Source organism: Natrix helvetica, assembly GCF_964273705.1.
Source record: "Natrix helvetica genome assembly, chromosome: 2".
Lineage (NCBI taxonomy): Eukaryota > Metazoa > Chordata > Lepidosauria > Squamata > Natricidae > Natrix > Natrix helvetica.
In genome coordinates this window covers 79001092-79017613 of record NC_138552.1, presented here as the reverse complement: position 1 = coordinate 79017613, position 16522 = coordinate 79001092, and the positions used below count along the sequence as shown (strand labels likewise).

The following is a 16522-nucleotide window of genomic DNA, read 5'->3' as shown; positions in this document are numbered from 1 at the left end:
TTATATATTTTTAATTCATTCAGTAAATAAAGTTCCATCCACTGAATCAAAATTTCATGTTGCTATCATCTTTATGTTGTTTTTAATTTTACTTTGGCTTTATTTTATTTGCTCAGTTAAAGAAAGTATGCAATGAAGAAATGTTTCCTGTGTGACACATCTATCTGCAACTATATTATGTTTGTTTGGATTTGAAAAATGATATTTAGGCTACTTAAACAATTTTACAGTCAGCTTCCAGTTATGCTGGTCAAATATAGTTAGATTACAATTCTTCCTCCCATATAAATAGAATTATCCAATGAATTATTCCCTATTGAAATCTGTAATAAATTGTATAAGTCGCATGGATAAAAATGCCTTATGTGGACTGGAAAAACCTGGACATTTAATATATGATAATGGAGATACAGAAATTTCTTACTCTTCCCAGAACCTAATAATCCTCTGGGGTTTTTTTGTAACCTGATATGATTTGTTTATATTTATGCAGCTCTTATATCAGAGAATAAATAGTATATTTTCAACTGCAATTTTTTAGTGTGCACATTTTAGTTCAGTGCAATTATAATGCAGCTATTTGTTTATATAAAACTATTATCTTATTAATATTAATTAAAATATTCACTTGATTGCTGCAACTCAGTGACTTAACTTTCAAAATCTTCATGATTAATTTTGTTGAGGTTTACTATTGCTAGAAAGAACTGATGAACAACTGGGCTAAATAGAAAAATGAGGATACAGCATTCTTAAACCCATATATTTGAGAGTAGACTCTATTAAAACTTAATTGTGACTGGTGTCTAACTAGACATGTGTAAGATTTTTGCCTAAAGTGAAATTTATTTCTTAAGTAAATTTCTAAGATTAATCTGTGTTTGTACATCACAAATAGATCTAATCAATGAATAGGCAGTGGGACCATGATTGTTTTTCTAACAACTCTTTGGCTTTATTACATTTCTCTAATATGTGTAATAAGCTGCCTGGCAAAATACAGACAAGGATAGACTTCTAATGACTGTGTCAATAGTCTTTAGTAAATGTTGTCATAATGAATTAAAGCCCATTCTTTGCTATTACCTTGCCTTTTTTTTCCACACCAGAGACATTTAGAAGACAGCTTTTGCTTATCTGAAAGAGTGAATTGCAAAATACAACTAATTTTACAGTATGTTTTATTTAATATTCAATTATTGAACTTCTACTTAAGCTTTGAATTCCTTCTCACATTACTTTTGACCCAAATGGTAATGAATGCAAGTATTTATATCCTTCAATATTTGCTGCTCTTATTTATCAAATATTCTACAGCAATTATCCTATTTAACAATAAACCAGTAGTAGTAGATCACAATGATTATGTACATGACTCAGCAATGTGGTTTGTGAAAAGAACAAAATCTTCATTGTTTTGTTTTGTGTGGGAATTTATTAGATGACTTCAAAGATTCACTAAATGAATATACAAGTATTTTCCCCTTCTCTTAAAAAAAATTAGAGGTACATTTGTTCAATGCTCTCGTAGTGTGAGGCTGAATTTCAGCAATTAAATGTGGGAAATAGCCATAAAATAAAGCAAAAATCAATACAAGACAGAACAGGGTAGAACAGGGCAGGATGAGACTTCCTGAAATAGGTATGATCTGATAAACTCATGTAAGTTAATTTTTTAAAAAAATATATTTTTATTTGAATGTTCTAACTGGGAGTTATATATTAAACTGTTCCATCTCTTTAAGCCTTTTTTCTTGATAGAAGTGTAATCCTTGAATTAAATAGCTAAAGCATGGCATCTGTATTATGCCGTAACTGTATTTTTTTCACATGTAGCAGTGGTCTTAGAAATAGATGAGATTCTGTAACTACTTTCTTTAGTTTTGTTACCCTAATTAGTGAATCACATTTTGAGGTACCATTATTGTGTTTGCATTGTCTTCAGAATCACTGAGACAACAATTTCACTAGATGAACACTGGAGGTAATAAAGATTAGTTCCATCTTCAAATGGGCTTTTTGAACTTGTTGGTATGTACATTTCAATTAGCATCTCGAAATCAGCACTGAAGAAATGCCTCCTATCAGTGACGTGCGGTGAGGGTTATGGCTGGTGAGGCTGGTGACATCATCAGGAAGGCAGGGAATGGGACCACGTGTGCAGAAGACTGAGGCAGCTCGCCCGCCAGACTGCCTCGGCGCCATTCTGGCTACCTCCGTCCGGGCGCGCCCGGGAGCTGCAGAGGGCGGAGGCAGAAATGTCGGCAACATTTCTGCCTCCTCAGCTCCCGGGCGTGGCCGGATGGATGTATATAATATTATAATATTATTATATACTATTATTTCATGAAGAGAGGTGAGGCTCTGCCTCCCCTGCCTCCCCTGACCGCACGTCCCTGCCTCCTGTATCTCCTAGAAATATAGAATGAAATTGTGACATTGTCTAAGATTTAATTTTTCATTCTTTGCCTTGATGGCATTCTGTTCAGGATGACCTGCTTAACTTTGGCAAGGACAGCATGTAATGGGACCAAAGTATAATTATAATAAAAGTATAGCATTGAAATTGCAGTGTTAAAGAGGAGGAACTGAAGGTGAGAGATAGCAGTTTCTGAAAGACTGCAAATAAGCACAATACTGAGCTTCAATTTATACTGGAAACTTCCATTTCATGTTCTTAACTCCTAAGAGAAATTAGGTATTTTGTATAGTAATTCATACCAAATTGACATTTATATAAAAATTAAAATATTTCTACAAAATAATTGAAATAGTAATCACAGAATGTGAGGCTTCAGTCAAGTTGATTAAATTTCAAGACAAAAGAAAATTATACTTGCTTTGAATATGATTCAAATTCTTTGACTATTATCAAAGCGTAAACATTGAATGTGCTGTAAATAAAGGATATATATCATTTCCCAAGTGTATTCATTATTTTAAAAGTAATCAGTATTTTTTAATTAAAATTAAAAACAGATTTAATATGTTAAATCTTTCACATGCATATTCAAAATTACATATTTCCTATGCAATTCAGAGAAACTATACTTCAAATATTGCCAATATAATGCATATTGGGAGTGGGAGATAACAATCTGTGAAAATGGAAATGAAAAGTGATATATGCAAATTGGTATTCAATGTGCAAGGCATAGATAGATGATAGATAGATAGATAGATAGATAGATAGATAGACTGATAGATAGATAGATAGATAGATAGATAGATAGATAGATAGATAGATGATAGATAGATAGATGATAGATAGATAGATAGATAGATAGATAGATAGATAGATAGATAGATAGATAGATAGATATAAATATAGATGATATAGATATAGATATAGATATAGATCAGAGCTGGCTGGGGAATTCTGGGAGTTGAAGTCCACAAGTCTTAAAGTTGCCAAGTTTGGACACCCCTGATATAGATTTAGATATAGATATATGTATTGTTTCACAACCCCTGGTATGCCCAAATATGGGAGGGAGCAAACTGCTTCCCTTTTCTGTCTTTCGGCTCACTCTAGGAGACCATCCAGGCAGAAAACCATATTTTTAATGTTGCCTTTGTTATATATTTGTGTTGTATTTGTGCTGATAAATAAATAATGGGAGACTAGTATAGATCTATTTCAAGCTATTTAGCTCTCATCAGCTAGCCATACCCTTACTGGGATTTGAACCTGGGCTGTATTACATATTAGGCAGATGTGTTAGCCACTAAGCCACAGGCTCTCCTCCTTTATCAGCTAAGCCAGGGAAATAGGTATGCATTGTGTCACAACCCCTGGTATGCCCAAATATGGGAGGGAGCAAAGTGCTTCCCTTTTCTGTCTTTCAGCTCACTCTAGGAGACCATCCAGGCAGAAAACCATATTTTTAATGTTCCCTTTGTTATATTAGTGTTGTATTTGTGCTGATAAATAAATAAAGGGAGACTAATTATTTCCTATTTCCCTGCCTTAGCTGATAAAGGAGGAGAGCCTGTGGCTTAGTGGCTAACACATCTGCCTAATATGTAATATAGCCCAGGTTCAAATTCCAGTAAGGGTATGGCTTGTTGTATTCGGGTCTTTTCCCATTGTTGAAGTGTTCAGTTTTGGAGATTAACCTGGTTCCTTCAAAATTAATTTCATGTCCTGTAGCTTTAAGGTGCTGATTCCAGATCTGGAAACACCCTTTAATGGTACCATTGTTGTCATGTAACAACATATTGTTTAGCAAAGTTCAAAGTTATGACTGACCTTAAAAAAAAAGTTACCTAGGTTACTTCTTCAAAGTTATGATTTCTGCTGCCTACAGTCATATGATGACATTTCGGGTGCTTAACAACCAACTCTCATTTATGTCTGGCTGCAGCATCCTGCATTGTGGGATTGCAATTTCTGACATTTTTAGCTGGTTTTTGGTGTTTCTTGTTGAAAAGAATGCCCACTTGGGAGAATGAATTCGCTTAACAACCATGTGATCTAATTAATAACCACAGTGACCTGCTTTGCAAACATAGAGTCATAAAATCTGGTTAACCCACATAGTACCTGCAACAACTGGTGATGGAAATTCAAAGCTCAATTGCAGTTGTTAAAAGAGAACTACTTGTATAGAAATACACATTCTTGTTTAGAAAAACCTACCTAATAGTACAAAAAGTTTGACACTGAAAATAATTACTTTGGGAAGTGATGAATTCCCTTTCCCTGTATTTGTTGAAGCCAAGGCCAGAAAGCCATTTGTCATAGATGTTTAATTTGGATTGCTGCATGGAACATGATTTGGGATTTGATGACCTAAATTCCCCCTTCCAATTTTATAACATTGTTATTATTTCTTTTACTACTACATCATAATCATCCTCGTCATCTAAAATTGCATTCTATAAAAACTATGCCAAACTTCAAAAGCAGCCCTACAAGTAATATGTTACTGAATTCGATTCAGAAAATTATCAGGATATGGTCTATATTCACCAATGAGTCATAGACTAACCATTTGTCATAGATAACTGTTGGATAATTTAATCTAATAAATTCTGTTCTGCCCCATGAAATAGGTTGTATTAAATAACTAGAAAATAGAAAGTAGAAAAAATGTAGTAAACTTTATTATTACTACTAACCATGCCTAGCCAAATTAATTTATAACACCGCTTATAAAAATATACTTTGATAATATTTATAATTATGATACAGGTATCCAAAATTTATTAATCAAATTTCTATGATAAATTTACAAATGAACATATTTGGATTAGTAAATCTGTGACAGTAAAGCTATACTTTTTATTTCTATCTATGTTGAAATTTCTTTTTGATTAAATAATATATCCATGTTTTTATTTGCAGCTGTTATAGCATTTCTAAACATGCTATAATCTAAAAGGAGAAAGCATGTACAACATGTTACAGAAATAGATATATCTTAGGAAAACAAGGATTAAATAATCAGAAAGTTGCAGTTATCTTTTCTAAGTCATTACTTTGTTACAGATATGTCAACTTTTAAAATCCTTATGAAATAGTACAATGTGTAATGGTACAAAGAAAATTAAATTTTACTCTGAGCCTTTAGGCAAAGTGCAACGTTAAAAAAAATTGTAGCTTTTTTTGTGTCCAAGGAAAGAGAGGAAATGCAATTTGGAGTAGCTTTTAGCACTCAGGCTTATGAAGTAAACACTATTAAGTATACAATGGTTACTTAACAGTATGAAAACTATCCTAATTTAATCAGTTGAAAGGTCAGACACTTCCTCAGTCCATTTTTTAAAAAGATTTTTTTTTAAATTTTAATTAAACGAAAACACAAAAAAACAATCATCGTTCATTACATCTTGTAGAAATCATGTCGATTGGTTACAGATAACTTTTGTGCATTTCTTCCACAGTCATTACTTGTAGTTCATATTAGATTATACACTTTAAATCAAAAATCTTTGTATATCTTACTATCAATGTACCACAATTCTCATTTGACTACAATTATTTGAATGTGCTTTTGGCTCAAATTATTCATATTTAAAAACACAACCACATAATGGCATTTGTTAGCTATTTCAAAAATCCTCCAATAACATTACACTTTTATGACATATTCTGAGTAAAAGTCAATTAATAAAGTTTCTAAGCCTTTCCCCCCCTGTTTTCCCCCAATTCGCTGTTTAGAATTTATATCCAAGTTGCTTTTACCAATACCAGAGCATGTATATATTATTAAACAATATCCATTGACATTTCCTTGTTATTATAATTAGCTAAAAGTCATTTACTATTTATATCCCAACTCCTCTCGTCAAACCCAAAAAACATTACACCTAAATAGAAGTTTGTTAATAAAATTTATAGGTCTTTTATCCAGGTTGCAATTTGCAATTTATATCCAGATTTCTTTTACTAGTTTGCCAGTACACACACACATACACACACACACACACACACAAACACACAATTAAATTGTATCCATTATCGTTTCATTATTGTTGATTATAGTTGTTTAATTGTTGCTGAGTAAACATTTAATAACAATCTAAAACAATCTAAGAATTACTAAATTCCTACTTATTGCTCAACCAAATTAACTACTTTTTTATTATCAACTTTCTTTTTTTTTTAAACAAAATTTTATTGGTTTTCAAATATATAGGGGAGGGTAAATAGGTATGCAAATTTTTTTGGCAGCTTTCATACTGTTGGTAGAGCTCCCAGCACAATACTCACATATATTACATTGTACAAACAAAATTATAAAAGAAATCAGTAAACCAAATCTTACTCTATATTGTTAGTCTTGTGTTCCTACATGTTTCTTTTTGTCATTCTCTAATATATCACTAACTGCTATTGTTCCAAATAGTTTTATTTTTGTGATCTGAGCCTTTTCGATATTGCTTCTTCCTCCCTGTCGCCAGAGAGAGCCTCAGTGCCCCCCTCCTTCCCATCCTGAGTCTTGCTATCTTGTGTTTTACTGTCTCTTTCACTACTCCCACTCAATTCCTCCTCTGAGAGTGGAAAATTCTTTTTGATGAAGGCCTCCGCCTCCTGAACTGTATTAATTCTGATCCTATTTCCCTCCCAGAAGATTAACATCCCCTCTGGAATCAGCCACTTAAACCAGATCCCTTTTTCATACAATTTTTTTGCTAGGGAGGAAAATTTCCTCCTTCTATCTCTTATTTTTTTGGGGATCTGTTTGAGAATGGTGATCTCTTCATCTTTATATTTCAATGGTCCCTCCCTTTGGGTCGCAAGTACCTCATCCCTTGTGGATCTCCTGACAAACTTAACATGTATCTCCCTTGAAACATTGTGTCTTCTAGCATACACTGAGTTTATCCTATATACTAGATCCATATACCACCATACTTGTTTTTTGTCTTTCTTAAAATAATCTGCTAAGATTGTACTCATAATATCTTTAAGGTTTTCGTTCTCTGCTTCTGGTAAGTTCTGGAATCTAAGAAAAAAAGACATTCTTTCAAATTCTACTTTTGTCTGAAAACTTTCCATATCTATGTTTCCCTTATGCATTGTTTTCACTTCTTCCCCCAGCCCCGCCATTCTGTCCTCTAACACCAAAATTCGTTGTGTATTTCCAGCTATATGTTCTTTAACCACTCTGAGTTCTTCTTTGATCTCAGCCCTCATTTCATTCTGTCCCCTCAGAAGTTCTTTAAACATTTCCGTAACAAATATTTCCTTTGGGTCCTCCCCAGCCACTGCTTTCTGCAACATTGAAGAGATCTTAGACTGTTGCATCGTAGGGCTTGGGGCAGCAGATGAAGGGGCTGAATGTGCCTTGCCGGTCGGGGGTTTCCTTGCAGCCATTTGTTTAAATTCAGAGATGCAAGTCTTTGCCAAGAAAGGTGATGTCAGAGGGTTTTGCAGCTACGCTGGTCTCCAAAGGAAAACAATCGCAAAGGCACCCAATTTGCAGTTTTAAGAGTAAAATACACCAAGATGAATGAGAAAAAAAGTCAGCCAAAGATCAGAAGATCCGTACACAGGAGGAGGTCCCAAATTCCCTTTGGGAGAGTAAACAATCAATCCACTTTTTTTTATTCTCTCTTTGGGAGTAGCTTCAAAGGACAGACTTCATTTGCATAGAGACAAAGAAAGAGGGGCGAGCGCCAACTTGGCCCTCCCTTTCTCAGGGAAAGAAGTCGCCGAAAGTTTTTTTTTAATTTTAAAACAACAGTTCAGAGTCGTTTCCAGCAATTGTGAAAGTCATTTTCAATTAAAAGTCCAAAATGACAAATCAGTCTTTTATCCTCTCTCTTCCCGAGGGTCCATTTTCAAAGCCGCTTAGACCGACGGGGGGGATGGTAACCCCCCCCTAATCTCCCTTCAAGAACAGAAACACAAAAAACTCACAAAGTGACTGTTGCTTTTCTCCTAAGTCCTCCAAGAGCACCGGTCAGGATCCCTACTTTCAGTCTCCAGCTGCACTTCTCCGACTTCTCTTTTAGCCTCCGGAGCCATCCGATGAGAGGGTGAACAGCGCGATGCTGTCTCTCGCCCCCCCTCCGCTCCCCGGCTCCTAGGCAAAGCCGAAAAGCACCTCAGCTGGCTGCCGCCACATGCAGGGTGCCTTGGCCGGCCACCCTTCGGAGGAGCCCCCTACAAGGCGTCCTGTGTCCCTTAAGGGACCCACCGGGGGAGACGAGCGGCAGACAAACACGTCCGTCGTAGTCCGATCCCGGAAGTGATGTCTTTTTTATTATCAACTTTCATTGTCAACCTGTATCTTTCCAGTAACAAAACAGTCTTATCTCTCTTGCCAATTGTGGTGTCAGTCTTCTTTTTCCTTTATAAGATTTTTATAGATTTCTCTCCACACTTTGTTGCTTGAAAGATCTCTCAGGTAATCTTGTTGCCCTCCAGTTATTATTAAAGTTTGCTTGTTTTTGGTTGTCAATCGTGCTTCTGAAAGAGTTTCTCTTCTTAAATCCATCATCATTATCCTTTTTTCTTCTTCTGTATCTTGAAATCTGGGGTAGAGCTCCAGTTCGTCGAAATCCCTCTTCCATGCTCCCTTCATTCCACTTTCACCCACATTTGCTCCATCAATAAATTCATCTGTTGTCTTGTCTTTATCTTCTATGTCTTCATTCTCCCCTTTAATTTTTGGGGCTCCAACCCCTTCATCTTTTGCTGTGAGGAATACTAGTTTTTCCAACTTCTTCTCAATTCTCCCATATCCTTCCAATAAATTTTGAATTCCAGCCAAAATATTTTGAAATTTTAAGATTTCCTCATCTAAATATTGATCCATGTTTCCAAAAAAGAAGAAGGAAAAAAAAACTAATAGCCACTGCCACTCTAGCCCTCCAGGCCTCTTTTATTTTTAAATTTTAGGTTGACTTAAGCACAAGTTCTTTTGTGCTCTTCAAAAGAGAAGGGTTCTGGTTCCCCCCCTTTCTCTCCCCTGCCAAAATAGTTCTCAAAAGCATCTGCAAAAACAATTCGTGCCCTTGGCTCTTTAACAGTTTACATAAACAAATTGCAAACCCTTCAGCTACAAAGTCAGTAAGATCAAAGAGAAAAAAATAAGAGATACTTTGTTTCAAAAACTCCATCCTCTGACTTCCGAGTGGCAGTGTTGTTACTTTTCACTTTCTAATATTTATCTCTGGCTTATAGGGAACAAAGTTCTTTAATAAAATTTAATAATAAGTAATAGGAAAAATTGTTAAAATAAAAAGGAAGTTTTTAGTCCAGAAGTCAAAATATAAAGTAACAAAGAACAGAAGAAAAAATTGATCCCTTCACTTTAAGAGGAGAAACGAAAAACGTTGCGAGCACTTCAATTCACAAAATATAGTTACAAAGAAAAAAAAAGCTTTCCAAAGCAATCCAGTATAAGTTAATTTTGCAGCTTAATTCTTTGCTTAAGGATCTAATTTGGCTTTTTAAAAAAAGTTTCTTTGGGCAGTCTTTCCCAAAATAGAAAAAAAAATATATCACCAGATGGACTCACTTTCTCTTTTCACTTCCGTCCTTCTGGAGCCATCCCGACTTCATCAGCCTGGGGCTGCCTTTTTACTGCCGGCTTGAAGAGCTTCCCTTGGGTCAATCAGGGACTTTGCGATGTCCCTGAGACCAGCAAGGTTTTGTCTTCCTGGTCATCATCTCTATGGGACAGTTTAGGTCCAACTAGACCGTCCAGTGGCAAAAGTGTCAATGGTTGTCTCGGAGTGTCGAGACTGCACATTGTGTCATCGCGATGTTGGCTCCTCCTCTCCTCAGGCCATTTTATTCACGATTTCTGACATTAAGGATTTTCATGAAGGAAACAGATTTATAGAAATTTACAGAATAATGATATCTGAAATAGCAGAAAATGAGTACAAGAAAGAGAAAATGAAATATGATGTTTGTAGTATATATGGTAATACCTCAATCAAAAAACTAGATTCTATTGAAGAAAGCATTTGATATTTTTTTTACAGCTGATATTATTATATTACGGTTCTTATATATAGGATAGATTGCATGCTGTATAAGCAATCTCAAATTGTACAAAATTAAATGGGAATTCTTGGCATGTAATATATGATATTTACATGTTCAACATATGATTAGAGTAGCTGAAAATCAATAGGATATGCAGTTATAACATACAGAATCATGAGAAATAGATGTAATAAAAGATACATCGCTATGTCAGAACTACATAGATGTCAGATGTTATTGAACATTTCCCACAGTGCATCTGGATTGCTTGTTTGCTCGTTTGCTCATTAATTAATTAATTAATTAATTAATTAATTAATTAATGTTTTTAAACTGCCCATCTTCTTCAAAGAGAGGCTCTGGGCAGTGTACAATATAATATAACTCATAAATAAAGCAATGTATACAAATTAACATTAGAACTTAAAAATTAAATTAGGGTTAAACATTTCAAAATTATAGAATAATGATAATTAAATATCAAAAGGTGGCAAAAGTCCTAAAATGGTGATGTAGCATTAGATTATAACAGGTGTGTGTGTGTGTGGGTCTAAATCAAGATATTAAGTGCTTATTTTTCTAGCATCTGATTTGGCTTCCAAATTTACATTTTCCAAACATAAAACTCTCCCCAGAGATAGAAAGTGTCTTAGGATTTGCTACTTATTTTTCTTTTCTTTTTGCCAACAGCTATCAGTCTTCCTATTAGCTGGAGAATTTATTCCACAAGTCATGAGTGTAAATTCACTATTCTTACCACTGGTGCTTGCTTTTCTGTCTTTACTCAGATCCAGAGTATCCAATGGTCAGAGTCAAATTAAACAAAGACTGGTATGTCAAAAGTAATTGTTTGAATGAGGAAAAAAATCAAACTAGAGAGATATAGGTTCTAAATTCACAAATCCCTACATGTAATTTCATGTTCTCTATCTCTTCAGCTAATAAATGCACTGAAACTTTATATTAAGGAGAAATATCCTTCATGGTTACTTAGGTTTGGCCAAGGAAAGAAAAAAAAACATGTTGAGTTAATATAAAATGGTTTGGATAGAGTCCTGAAACAGTGTGATTTTTGAAGACAATGCTTACATAGGAAGAAAACCATTTGCATTAAAACAAAAAAGGATGCATCCACTTTAGTGGAATATTGTAGAGTTCAAAGAATATTCAGTGGATTAAGGACTTAAAGGAATCTGAAACCAAATAGGGTGCTATCCTAAATAATTGTTTTCAGAATTTAGTGGTTTAACTTTGACCTCCATGAAAGACATTTCAAAATTTCAAGTGGAGACAGAAAAACAAATTGAGGCATTCAAAACATATAATTGTTTTAAGAGTATGTAGCCTCTTTAGGTAACATCATCATATGATTCTGTTGCTATGTTTTAGCATCAGACCTAAAGCAAGATTCTTACAAAGTGAATGATTTGTTGAGCTGGAAGAGATAGGGATACTTGGTTTTAACCAATAAGTCTAAGTCTGAATAATTATACAGAACTAATTTATCCCCCAAAATATATTAGGATGGAGACATTTCCACTTCTTAATTGTTTGAGTAGTGGTGAGGAAGCAGACATCCTTGCATATCATATATGTTTTTGCTGCTATTTACTATATAATCTCCTGGACCTTTATCAGACTAATAGAATCCATAAACTGAAAGAAGATTTTTTAATGAAAAAATGTTACATATTCTTGATTACACAGGGGAAAACATATATTTTTTACAATATATATCCGTGATGGCGAACCTATGGCACGCGTGCCGGAAGTGGCACGCAGAGCCATTTCTCCTGGCACGCGGAGCCATCACCAATTGCTCTTCCGGGTTCGGGCGCAGCAGCCAGATGGTGTTTACGTGCATTGGCGTGCCAGAAAACAGAAGAGGAGCCGCCCGGTGCGCATGCCAGGAAAATGACCTTGTTTTCAGTGTGTACATGCGCGTTGGCCATTTGGTGATCTGATTCCTGGCGCACATGCGCATGCAAAAAACACCAACAGGAAGAGCAAGGGCCGGCTGGAAGCAGCAGTGCAACAGTCGCCATTACCAGGGGTGAAGGGGTGGCAGTGGCGAGAACAGGTGACCGCCACCCCTTCCTCCCTTCCCCAACAGCGGCTGTTGCACTTTTGCTTCCAGCCGGGATGCTGGCGGAGGAGCTGCTGGTGGGGAGGCGAGCTAACCGCAAAAAGATGCTGCCAAGGGCCTGGAAGAATATATCCCGCTGGAAGCGGCAGCTCTCCGGACCGCGGATCCTCAACAGAGCCGCAGGCTGGAGCCGTGCAAGAAGTCCGCTTGGGTGGGGAGGGACGGAAGCCCTTGGCCGCCCGTCCTCGCCACCGCCACCCCTTCAGCCCTGGTACTGGGATGCCTTGGCAGTGCTCGCCTCGCGCGGCAGCAAAGTGTGTGTGTGCGTGTGTGTAATGGGGGTCTGGCTAGGACCGATCAGCTGAGAGGCTGGTGAAGAAGCAGCGCTTGGAGGAAGAAGGCAGAGATGCTGGCTGGCATTCGCTTCCCTTACTTTTCGCCACCGCTGCCCCGGCAGGAAGGAGCATTACCACCCCCCGCCTGCCCTGCTTAGCTGAAAGTTGCAAGGGAGCAAGCCGCGATGAGCAGGAAGGGAAATGAGCGCCGGCCACACACACACACACACACACACACACACACACACACATCACTTGTTGCCGTGCAAGGTGAGCGCTGCTGGGGAGAAATCAGGGGGAGAGGGGGGAGAAGACCATCCCTAGCAGAAGACTGTTTTCTCCCCCTCCCAGATTTCTACCCAGCAGCGCTGGTCTCGCGCGGCAACAAGCGGTGTGTGTGTCTGTGTGTGTGTGTGTGTGTGTAACAGGGGCTGGATGGGACCGATCACCTGAGAGGCTGGCAAAGAAGTCTTCCCCACTGCCGCGAAAAGGCAGGGATAGTGGCCAGCGCTCATTTCCCTTCCTGCTCATCGCGGCTTGCTCCCTTGCAACTTTCAGCTAAGCAGGGCAGGTGGGGCCTGGGCTGCAACCAGCAGGGAGGGGGTGGTAATGCTCCGTCCTGCCGGGGCGGCGGCGGCAAAAAGTAAGGGAAGCGAATGCCAGCCAGCATCTCTGCCTTCTTCCTCCGAGCGCCGCTTTTTTGCCAGCCTCTCAGCTGATCAGTCCCAGCCAGACCCCCGTTACACACACGCGCACGCACACTTTGCTGCCGCGTGAGGTGAGCGCTGCCAGGGAGAGATCAGGGGGAGGCGAGGGGGGAGGAGAAGGCATCCCTAGCAGAAGTTTGTGTTCTTCTCCCCCTCCTGCTGATTTCTCCCTGGCAGCGCTAGTCTCGCGCCGGGGCAAGCAAGGCGGATTTCAAAGAGAATGAAACGGGTGCAGCGCTCTTCCAACAGCCGAGGAAGGAAGAGGAGCCAGGCTTCAGGAAAGGCCCCCTGGAAAGGACAATAAACGGCCCCAAAGAATCTGTTTCTGCTTCCAGAGGACATCTAAAAGGGCGGGGGAGGCCATTTTTTCCTTCCCCAGGCTTCAGGAAAGCCTCCGGAGCATGGGGGAGGGGGTGCATGCACCGTGTGTGTGTGTGTGTGTGTGTGTGAGTCACGTGCGCATGCGCAGTTGGGTGGGGAATTGAGTGGGCACGCGGGGGGGGGTGCAGTAGCGAGTGTGCACGCAATTCTGGCACGCCGTAGAAAAAAGGTTCGCCATCACTGATATATATCCTGTCTTGAGTGATTTAGAATGGATTATTCAAGATAAAGCAATAGTGATGAAGCAGAGAATAAAATAGATTCAATTAACTCTTCAAAGAACACCTATAAGAAGAATGATGATCCACAAGCATAGAAAATGAGCTACAGAAGTTGCAAATACTTCCAAAAAAAAAGGATATAATTATCTGTCTGTCACATGGCTTTATCTTTTCAGAAGATCTGATTATTCAATGACAGAATTTTTTTTGTTCCCTAAACACATCATAGTAGGAGTCTTTTATGTTTTTAACAAAATACCAAATTACTGCTGAATTTTCAGAGGCCAATGCATGAAAATATGAATATGTATGTAATTTTACTCTATCTTCATGGCATCTTGGCCCATAGTCCCAGCTGTAAAATGTTTGCCTGATACACATATAAAACTTTCCATAATGGGAGTTTTCTTCCCATTCCTATTCCTTATTTATCAGCAATAATATTTGTTTAAATAATCAGCTTCTGGGTGTATAAAAATAAAGAGGCAGAATAGAGCTACAGCAATTCTATAAAGACCATAGGAGAGCTTATCACAATATTTATGTATGTTACTTTATTAAACATGTATTCTGACTTTCCATTAAGGACCTCAATGTAGTATACATGGGCTATCTCCTCATATTTTCTCATATTCCTATCAGCGATATTGTGCTGAGAGTGATTGGCAAAGATTCACTGTGAACTTCTCTAGCTAAGAGTGGACTATAGAAGTTTCCCCAGTGCCAGTATAACATTTTAACTATCATGGCTTTGATTTATTAAGATAAAACATCATATAGGTAATAGATACAACTAAAGAGATTTGTAAATAAATTAATGGGTGCCTATAATATTCTTAAACATGAACTGAGTTTAGAAAAGCAAATAATATTCATTACTCATGTGCATATCTCCCCAATCTCATATCAAGAAAATGAATATATCTTGGAACAGTTTAGATGAATATATAGAATATTTTCTTAAACTATTCATTATATTTTTTGTTCACATGTAAAACATTTCATGAGATTGAATTAAAAATAGAAACTGCTAACACTGGACTAAGAAACAATTTGGTCTGATCACTTTTTACCAACATTTCTCTATATTCGGTTTTGGATGTTATAGCTGCCATAATTTTGCTTTACATAAATAGTCCAGGAACATATTCTACAATAAATTTTGATACTGCATTAGTGGAAGTAGTTTACAAGTAAAATTATATGATAAGTTAAGGGAGGAGTTATGGAATGTAGAATAGCTCTAAATTAAGTGACATAATTTATACATGGCCTTATTTAACAGAAAAAAGGTCAAACTGTTTATGTGACTGTATCTTTCCCTTGTTAAGAAATGATAAACATTATTTATATTTATGTTAATAGAAACAGGTGTCCTGGTCTCTAACACAATCCAATTAAGTAATAAGACAGGTATTGATTGTTGACTTTTTGTTTGTTTGAAGTTTTTAATGAATTTTAATGAATAAAATGTGACATGGTAGTTGGTGTAAGATAGTTGGCCAGAGTTGTTGAGAGTCAGGTAGCATACAAGTTTAATAAATTAATCAGCCAGATGTTTAGACTGGATTTGGCATTATTTTCCACCTATCTGTTCTTAGCAAGGACCTCGGAGAGGCAGATGTTGATGTTGTTTGATGGTCTTTTAAGCTGTTCCGAGCAAAGTTCCTTTCGCAATTGACCATGATTTTTGTGATTTTGTCACTGCCAATGGAGTTTAAGTAGTGCTTCAGTTGTTATTGTTATTGTTGTTGGAAATTTTAATGTACTCAAGGTACATAGCTACCTTGTAAGATGTAGAAAAGAAGATCCTCAGCTACGATAAAGAACTAGAAAAACAGATTTTTTTTTTTTTTGCAAGGGATAATTCAATGGCATATAGATTCCATTGTCTCCGTTTTTCTCTTCTGTTTCTGATGTTTCTGTGTCTGTGTGAGGGAAGGCCTGCTCATATATTATTATTATTTTCCATTGCTATCTTGTTTTTCCCCTCCCCCGCTTGTGGTAGATGTTTCTCATATGACCCAGAGGTGGGTTCCTCTGGTTTGGCCTGGTTTGGCCGAGTAGGTAGTAAATTGGCCTGCCACGCCCCCAAACTGGTTCTAGCAACTATGGTGCCGCTATCTTGTTTTTTTACTACTGTGCATGCACACACAGCACGCATCAAGTGTGCACACATGCAAAGTGCATCCCTGAGCGAACTGGCACTCTCTGAGTGAACTGGCAATAGAAGAAGCCTGAACCCACCCCTGATATGACTGCAGTGTTGGATGTTGGATAAAAGAACAGAGAAGCAGGAGAAAAGAAAAGAAAGATTTCTGAGTTGTGTGAAAATAACA

The 16522-nt window shown here is 37.4% G+C and overlaps 1 protein-coding gene across 4 annotated transcripts in view; it reads left to right on the top strand.

The window, feature by feature from the left end:
* PTPRD (protein tyrosine phosphatase receptor type D) overlaps nt 1-16522 on the top strand; it is a 1361199-nt gene that overhangs the window by 25818 nt on the left and 1318859 nt on the right. The gene's annotated exons all lie outside the window — the stretch shown is intronic.